Below are 9,778 nucleotides of genomic sequence, written 5' to 3'. Positions count from 1 at the left end.
TCTTACCCAGTTCCTCAGTAATATAATCTAAAAAAGTATCGATGTATTTTGATAACTTATTAATTATCTCAACAAATCTCTGAGGGTCATACAAGCTATGATAATGGATTTCCTATCAAACACGAATTTACTAAAATTCGTTTTACATATTAAACATTTTCGAAGTTAAGGGAGAGTAACTTGTACATGTAGCAAAGCCTCGCCTCTATGGTTATGACTCGAGACTTGAAGCCTAGCGAGGAATTTACAGCCTGCAAGAGACTGATGGTAGAAATATGGATGACGTTAAATTTTCAAAGGTTTTCTTCGAGGAGGAGGAGGAGGACCTCCTGGAAAGTGCTTGTGCTACCTGAAGACGTGAGTATAGAGGCCAAGGTGTAATGTCAGACCAAAGCCTATTGAGGGCTTGTGGGACAAGCTATTCATGTTAAATAATATGAATCATGTCCGGTTGAGTTTATTGGCAACACATGACTCAAAGTTGCCGTCGGGGTCACGGCGGATGTAACATTGATGTGTTATTTTCTAGAAATGTAAGAGATGTGAATTTTAGCGCTGTTACAAGGTGTGTGTTCAGCAGGGTCATGTGAAGGTGTCCGTTCAGCATGTGGAAAATTCCACTCACCATATCAATTATTATCTAAGGAATGAAATATTTCCATATCTATATTCTATCTCAGAATCATATCTACTGATGATTTAAGGATCGTCTGTATCTACACTAGCAGCCTACATGATCATTTGGTCAAGTACACTATTGAGCTCATATATATAATACATTGTATATGTGACCTCCAGAATCTAGAAACTTCCAGGTAATCAAAAAAATATTGCTGGAACTAAAGTTATAGCTTCCAGTGATGTAATTTCAAAATCCATAATAAAAGACAAAGGTCTATTTTGAGATGATTTCGGGACTTACCTTAGATAATTAGCGTCTCCCGCGGCCCGGTCCTCGACCAGGCCTCCTTTTTGTTACACCCCCACCAGGAAGCAGCCCGTAGCTGTCTAACTCCCAGGTACCTATTTGCTGCTAGGTAACAGAGGCATCGGGATGAAAAATATTTTGCCCATTTGTCTCCGCCTCTACCGGGGATCGAACCCGGAACCTCAGGACTACGAATCCGAAGCACCCTAGGGGTACTATCACAACCCGTACTCTTAAAATAACGTTGCTTTTCGCCCGTATGCGCGCTATGGCCAAAAGTGGACATAATTTGAAATTAAATCGAATCACAAAAGTGACGTACTGTCCCGTTTTCTGTTTGAGTCGTCCGGCCTACTCGGTAAGGTTAGAAGAGGAAACTTTCAATTAACGTTTTTCATAACGTCTTGAAACTTTATGAGAATTTCCTGCCCACTTAAACTACCAGAGGACCATTAACTTACTGTTGTTGAAAAAAATCCCAAGTTTATTTTCTTTTCTTTTTTCATTTTCAAATTACGTCCAGTTTCGGTCATACGGGTAAACGGCCAAAAGCGACGTTATTTTTAAGAGGACAGGCCTGCCAATAACCTATAAATCCACTAGGTGTTTATCTTGTGATATAATTATGACAATCAGTCTAAAAATAAAGAAAATAATCATTTTATAATCATTGCCGGCACCTCCACTGTGGAGGGAACGCCACCAGCAGCCGCCGGTGGGAGCGAGTCGTCTAGGACCTGGCGGCCTCGTGTATACATCCAGGAGTGTAGATGTGTAGACCTGGAGACACTTTCAGCAAGATATTTGCACACTAACTATTGATAGATTTCAGTGATAGCTCCCTGAATACAGGGAGAGGCTTTGAACCGTATTTAGGGAGGAATTCTTGGTACATATATGTATACATGTATATATAAACATATACATAAGAGTGTGGAGATCCACCGGCTAGTGAGGCCCCACCACCACCTCATCTACCAAGTGAGACGCAACAACGTACACTCTATATTTGAGCAAGCAATTAGAATCCTTATAGCAATGCTGTGACATCCAAATCATCATGATCAAGCTTCCATATTCATCATTAAAATATAGAGCCTCGTCTCAGCAAGAGGGACACCATCTGACTACTATCAGATGGTGTCCGGCTCAATTCAGGATAAGTTATTAATTGTTTTAGAGCATAGGTTGGCCAATTAGCATGCTTTATGACATTAATACATCATATATAAATTTAGAGTCGTTAGGCAACGCCTCATCATTTAGTAAGTTTTGATTTTACTGTTTAGCGAACGAACTTCTTTATTGCTGAATATTTCTATAAAGTGAATATTTATATCTTGTGTATAATTCTTTAGACTAATTTATCATCATACATTTCATTGCCTCATCCATTAAGCTTAATTTATCTAGTTAGTTTTTTTATTGCACATACTTTTTCTATGCATATTTCTATATACCTTTATGTATTTATACCTTGTGTGCAACAGCACAGATATTCCTAGGACTAGGCTAGAGGGTATAGTTCAGATCCTAGATCATGAACCTTACCAATGCTTGCAGTCATAAAGCTGTTTTATCATCCTTGTGTAAAATTACAAGCTAAATGTGAGGGTATACATGCAGGTAATTTTTGGTTCTGCAATTGATGTCCAAGGTCACCCTTAAGGACCCTAGCTGCTACAGCCCATTATCAGTATTAAGGTCACAGAGGAGTGGACTTACAATCCAGAATACGAACCTTGCACTCAACTAAGAGTTATTTGTGTTGTACTTTATTAATTACTAGCTGTACCCGGCCACGCGTTGCTGTGGCTCAGTCCGGTTAAAAGGAAAAGAGAGAAAAGAGAAAGCGCACGTTTCTAATATGTTTAAATTCGCAATGTTTGTGGGTATACAATACTTTTTGTTATTCCATTGTCAGTGGAGATATAGAGATTGTCTAGTTTGCCGACTCTAGAACACGCAACATATAATTGTCCACGTGAGAAGCAATCTGTGTCCTGATGTAAAGTGAACAATTCTAAAGATTCGCCCTGAGCTTTGTTGATAGTTATCTTGAGGTTATCTTCAGATGAATTCGAGGCTCAGTGTCCCCTCGGCCCGGTCCACGACCAGGCCTCCTTTTTGTTACCCTCCCCAGGAAGCAGCCTGTGGCAGCTGTCTAACTTCTAGGTACTTATATACTGCCAGGTAACAGGGGCATCAGGGCGAAAGAAACTTTTTTGCCCATTTGTCTCCGCCTCTACCAGGGATCGAACCCGGAACCTCAGGACAATGAATCCGAAGCACTGTCCACTCAACTGTCAGGCGCCCTGCAATGGTGAATGCAAACGCCAATCAAATTGGAAATTACAATCTCTTAAATTGAAATGGCATATCTGTTGGAAACACAGGAATGCGAGGAATGAGGACATCTTCACCTTTGAAAGGTCCTGTCAAAATTGTTGCTTCTACGACGTTGCTGATTATTTTGTACTGCAAGGCGCGTGGTGTTGCAAAGCTTTGTTTGGTTTATATCTCGCAACATGACAATTGGCTCGACGATTTTCAATTGCCGTACGTGTAATAGTATTCCTGGCAGATTGAGTGAATTCAAAAATTCTGTTGGATAATTAACCGCTTCATCTGCTTCCACAACAATGTCGACGGACTTGTATGTAACTGCCTCGCTTTGAATGTTAGACTAAACAATATTGTTAAGTTCGTAGACGTCTTTGTTCTTGGCCGCAAGAACAGCTCGTTCACTTAGCCAATCGTGATCCTTATAATTGGTTTGAATATTGGGAAATACTTTTTCAACCAATTCTTCTTTTGACGTCACTAAATTGCAGAAGTTATGAGGCAATGAAATTCGTCCTGAGGTCAGATCAACCGACACGTTTCCGTTCCCAATTTCCAGCAACTGATGTGAGAATATCTCAGCTGATGGATCGTTTTGCAGCTGGACACGCATATTTGTATTTAATTTTAACGACTTTACGTGGCACCATAAAGTAGAGTATTTCAGGCAAGCATTTATTTCGTCCGCTGGTGCCGATCGAGGAATTACAGATAATGTTTGCCTGAAATTTCCTGCAAGCAATATTAATGCGTTCCCAAATGGTCTGAAGTTTCCACGCAAATCTTGCAATGATCGATCAAAAGCCTCGAACGATTTTTTGTAGTCCATTGTGCATTTTTTTTTCAAACAATATGTTTGCATTTCTGCAATACTTTTTCCATACCGGATCTTTTGGAAATGTTGCACTTAGGAGTTTCAATGAATTGCATATTCAGTGGCAATTTCAAAGCCGAATGAGCAGTTCTTCCACCTAGTAGCAATGTCGCAGCTATTCAGGACGATGCAAGAGCTAAGGCTATTCCATTTTGGGATCGAATTGCTGCCAGAATCAATCTAATTAGAAAGGTTTTACCAGTTCCTCCTGGCATGTCTAAGAAGAAGATTTCTCCAAGCCCGGTATTGACAATTTGAGTTATTTGATCGTAAATGTCTTTTTGATGAAGCGTTAGCTTAGGAATATTTGATTGCACATACAACACATCACCCGTGTTGTAATTGTGTTCACGACGCAATTCTACATCGAACGAAGCAGCAGCAGATCGATTTGGTGACGGCATTCCCAATTGTTGAGAACTTTGTTCGCGAATTCTAAGCACAAATCCTTAATCATTATCAACGCTTCGCTGTAGATTTCTGCTGTGAAATCCATGTTCATATTTGAATTTTCCTTGCGTATTCGACGGGCAATATCTTAAGCTAAGTGCTATTTATATTTCTCCCATAACTCAAATTCAAATTCAAATGTTGATTCAGGTAAAGTACATACATACAGGGTGTGATACAAATATTGATGAATTTATAGATAGAGCTAGTACATACAATGCCTAAAGCCACTATTACGCAAAGGGTTTCGGGCAGTCGTTCATCTCAAACTCTGTTTGAGATGAAGGACAGCAGGCGGTCAATATGGTTGCAAACAATGCACGAATTTGATTTGGATGTGACTTGTTTGACGCATCATTAATGCATTCATCCCAGTGTCTGTCGTTCTGCAATAAATACAGAGCTTGACATGTACTACGGAAAGTGGCATGTGTAACGCCGTTGACAAATCTCAATGGCTGGAAAAACGTTGGACCGGACACCTTTACCAACAGCATGCGAATAAAGAAGCATTCATCCTGATTGGGATGCACGGTGTACAGTGTGCCTATCGTAGTATATTTGAGTATGCTACCTTGTCCGTCGACTCGCTCTCTTCTGCGTCGTTCAAATGATTTTCTGCTCGCATTCCAGATGTAATATGGAGGCACTTCAGAATACAGCAGTGTTTTCCCAAATGCGTCATTCTGACATAACGTTAAGAAAGCAGTTAACGTTGTAGCCGGTGGATTCGTAGCTATTTGTTGCACATTTGCAGCTGTGAAATATAAGTGCTGTCCATTTTCTTTTTTTTTTTTTTTTTTTTTTCTTTTTTTTTTGAGATATATACAAGAGTTGTTACATTCTTGTACAGCCACTATTACGCGTAGCGTTTCGGGCAAGTCCTTAATCCTATGGTCCCTGGAATACGATCCCCGCCGCGAAGAATCGTTTAAAAAATGTTTTAAAAAACAAAACAAAAAAAGGAATACTAACAAAATATTTCAATTAAAACGCAGATCAATCGACACAGCTCAATTCCACCGCCAATTGCACTGAAAAATAAGAGCAGTTTGTGACGGTAAACTCTTTCAAGAGAGACTTGGCCTGCTCTTTCCTACATCATGTTACTTCAGTACATCTACAACATCAAGATACTACATTCAAGAGTAGTATATATATAGTAGAATTCTACAGGGGGGTAATGCGTACCCTACACTCGCTCTCCAAACTCCCTCCCTTCGCTGTCGGCGCACCACCCTCGTCGATCACCAAACTACCACTTCCAGCCAGCACGCTTCCCATTGGTGAATCAGCGACTCCACTCGACTTCAGCGCCATCTGCATAGCCTATGACTAAGCGTGCACTAGCAGTTGGCTTTAGAAGATTCTGTGCTCTCAAGGCTGATACTTCTATCTAGCATACGCTCTGTGTATTAGTGGAGGTTTTTCAGCCAGCCAATATTCTCAGCACCTTTAACTCATTTTTTTGTCTTGTTCATTGTAGAGTAACGTAACCATTATTTTATTTTATATTGTGTGTTGTCTTTGTATTTATATTTAATTCACACTGTACATAGCCAAGGAATTATCTTCGTTTATATTTGTTTAAAGTCAATTAGAGTTTCATTGTTCATACGATTTGTCTTGCGTGTTTTTCCCTTTTTACTTGACCACAGGAGGCAACAGCTAAGCAGTCAACTTTTTTTTACTAATGTGATTGGCATTGACACCAGCCATTGGGAGGACTGCCTTACACCTACATTTTCCCATCACAAGTTAAAAAAACTAAATGAAAAATAATGAAAAAAACAAAATAAAGTATACTCATGAAATTTATACTTTAAATTATATGTGTGAATTTCTGTTGTATGATAAACACAGCTCAATTCCAATGCAATGTCATACAAAATAATTAAATCAAAATTAATATAAATCGAAATCTATAAAAATTCAATTTATCAATGCAATCAGAAACATTGAAATGGAATCGTAACATTTTATACAACCTATATTGCTATTACATGCAACAGATGGCGCTGTTTTCCAAGAAAAGCATGTTTTTACCTGTCACAGGTGTGGCATCTATATCGTAGGTACATCAAAACACACGCAAATTCGAAAGGAACGTAGTGTCAAAATTTCAAAGGAATTGGTGAAGAACTTTCAGAAATTACAGCGTGTGTTTATCTTACGTCCAACAGATGGCGTCGTTTTTTTTTTTTTTTTTAAAGCATGTTTTTTTTCCTGTCCCAGGTGAGGCATGTATATAGTAGGTATATAAAAACATGTGCCTATTAGAATGCAACGTTGTCAAAATTTCAAAGCAATCGGTAAAGAGGTTTCGAAGATTTCCCTCACATGAAAAACACATGAAAATCAGTTTTTCAGAAAAAGCATGTTTTTTTTTCCGTCACAGACGTTACATCTATATATGTATATAAAAACCCGCTCGGATACGAATGGAACGTTGTGAAAATTTCAAAGCAATCGGTGAAGAACTTTCGGAGATTATCGATTTTGAACAAACGAACATTTACATTTTTATTTATATAGACTACTGTAACTAATTTAATTTTAAATTCATGGTTGTAGTAACCACATTTTTGTTTCTATGTAATTCTTCTCGTGCATCTAATCATGGTAATTTTTCCCTCACACAGCAGGGGACAGGCTGATGTGCAGGCATCCATTTTATATTTACAATATCTGATACAATTAAAAAGATGGCGTCTATTCCCTTCCTGAAAATGGCTTACATTGATCAGCAACAAGATGGGCACCAACAGTGCTGCCTCGTCTGAGTCCTCGCTGGCAACATCTCTCCCACTCTGAAGTCTCTCCTCTCAGTCTCTCCTCTCACTCTACCTCTGTCTTCTCTTGAAGATGTACAACGGTCCTGCAGGTTTTTATCGTTCATTTATTACTGGCTTCTATGTGATAGCACCGCTACTCTTCAAGTTACTGAGACACTATTAACCCTTTGTTAGGGAAGAAGCTCAGTGTTACGGCGTGACTGAGCCAGTAACTGGACTATGTGCGTATAGGACCCGCCCTGACGGCTCTAAACTAGACGGGTAAACAAGACTAAATAACACCTTCACCAATATAATCTTTTCTTATCTCTTTATACATACACATGTACATAGAATGTCGTTTTTGCACAGGACTCTTAAAATCTCCGCAGTGTTCTTTAATTCCCTGTGAGTCCACTATCTTCAAATGCCATCCGCGTTCAATGGTCAAAACACCGGCAAGTTCACGCTACTCAACACGGGCCAGTCCTACACCGTATTACACGAGGTCCAAATACCCAACATCTTCTCTCCAGAAACACACTGGCAGAGGTCTTCAGCAACACGGTGACAGGGGTCAGAAATAACACTTCCAGGGGTCTCTACCAACACCCTGGCAGAATTCTGACTACACGCTAGCAGAACTTCCCAGCAGACGGCCAGTACTGTCCTCTTGTAACTCCTCTTGGTCAAATCCCGGGTACGTCAGTCCACACATTAACAATACACATGTATAACAGCTACGACACTGTCTCTATCGACGGCGGCCACCTGTTCTCGTAGGAACTAATCAGGAGTTCTAGACTGCCCAAGGTGAACTGACTTCGAGAGCAATAGACCCTCCTCGTCAATTTCTCTGAAGATAATAATCATTAGCCAGACAGAGAGAACACATGGCGAACATAGGATGACAGCCTTTCACTGGGAATGGAAAATATGATCGGATGAACAATCTGGACGGAGTTGATACTGTTACATCCCCTCACCAGAGGTACTCGTCATCGACCCCACCTCCTAACAGAGGTACGAACAGGAGCCTCACACAGATGGCGTTGAACTTGCCACACTTCCATCAACAGATGGCGTTGTCCTCGTCACACCTAAAAGCCTTGGGGTTGTGGTGCACTTCCATAGATGGCGTCGATATCGCCACTCCTCGCTCCACCAACGGTGTTGATATCGTCACACTCAGGAACAGTTTCAATGACCTCAAAGCATCACCGATCTTTTCACCTGTTCTTAGTTACTTTCATTTCTCAAAGTTCTTTGCATTTGTTACTGATGTCAGCGATGTTGTTCAGGATGTCACATTACCACCAATGGACTGAGAGGTTACACAGTGACATATGCAAGCCCTTGAGCTCCTGCCTGTAGAGAGGTTACCTCCCTGGGAGGACGACTCATGCAGGAGTGTCATAAATGAGATGACGCTGAAAAAGTCCAACAAGATACCACAAGAAATAAGGCAGAAGTATCTTGAGGAAATTTATAAGGAAGCTGGGAAGGAATTTGATCAAATCTACACTCATTGGTCATTTAATCTTGTCAATGGCAGGGCTGGTGCAGCGCTGACCAATACTGTCACTATGGCGGTGTGTCCACTCACAGGATGAGTGGCGCTGACCAATACTGTCACTATGGCGGCGTGTCCACTCACAGGATGAGTGGCGCTGCCCAATACTGTCACTATGGCGGTGTGTCCACTCACAAGATGAGTGGCGCTGCCCAATACTGTCACTATGGCGGTGTGTCCACTCACAAGATGAGTGGCGCTGCCCAATACTGTAACTATGGCGGTATGTCTACTCAGAGGATGAGTGACGCTGACCAATACTGTCACTATGGCGGTGTGTCCACTCACAGGATGAGTGGCGCTGCCCAATACTGTAACTATGGCGGTGTGTCCACTCACAGGATGAGTGGCGCTGCCCAATACTGTAACTATAGCGGTATGTCTACTCAGAGGATGAGTGACGCTGACCAATACTGTCACTATGGCGGTGTGTCTACTCACAGGATGAGTGGCGCTGCCCAATACTGTAACTATGGCGGTATGTCTACTCAGAGGATGAGTGACGCTGACCAATACTGTCACTATGGCGGTGTGTCCACTCACAGGATGAGTGGCGCTGCCCAATACTGTAACTATGGCGGTGTGTCCACTCACAGGATGAGTGGCGCTGCCCAATACTGTAACTATGGCGGTGTGTCCACTCGCAGGATGAGTGGCGCTGCCCAATACTGTAACTATGGCGGTGTGTCCACTCACAGGATGAGTGACGCTGCCCAATACTGTCACTATGGCGGTGTGTCCACTCACAGGATGAGTGGCGCTGCCCAATACTGTCACTATGGCGGTGTGTCCAATCACAGGATGAGTGGCGCTGCCCAATACTGTAACTATGGCGG

The sequence above is a fragment of the Procambarus clarkii genome, chromosome 16 (assembly GCF_040958095.1).
Source record: "Procambarus clarkii isolate CNS0578487 chromosome 16, FALCON_Pclarkii_2.0, whole genome shotgun sequence".
NCBI lineage: Eukaryota > Metazoa > Arthropoda > Malacostraca > Decapoda > Cambaridae > Procambarus > Procambarus clarkii.
The sequence above is the reverse complement of the archived record's forward strand: the minus strand, read 5'-3'. Positions refer to the sequence as shown.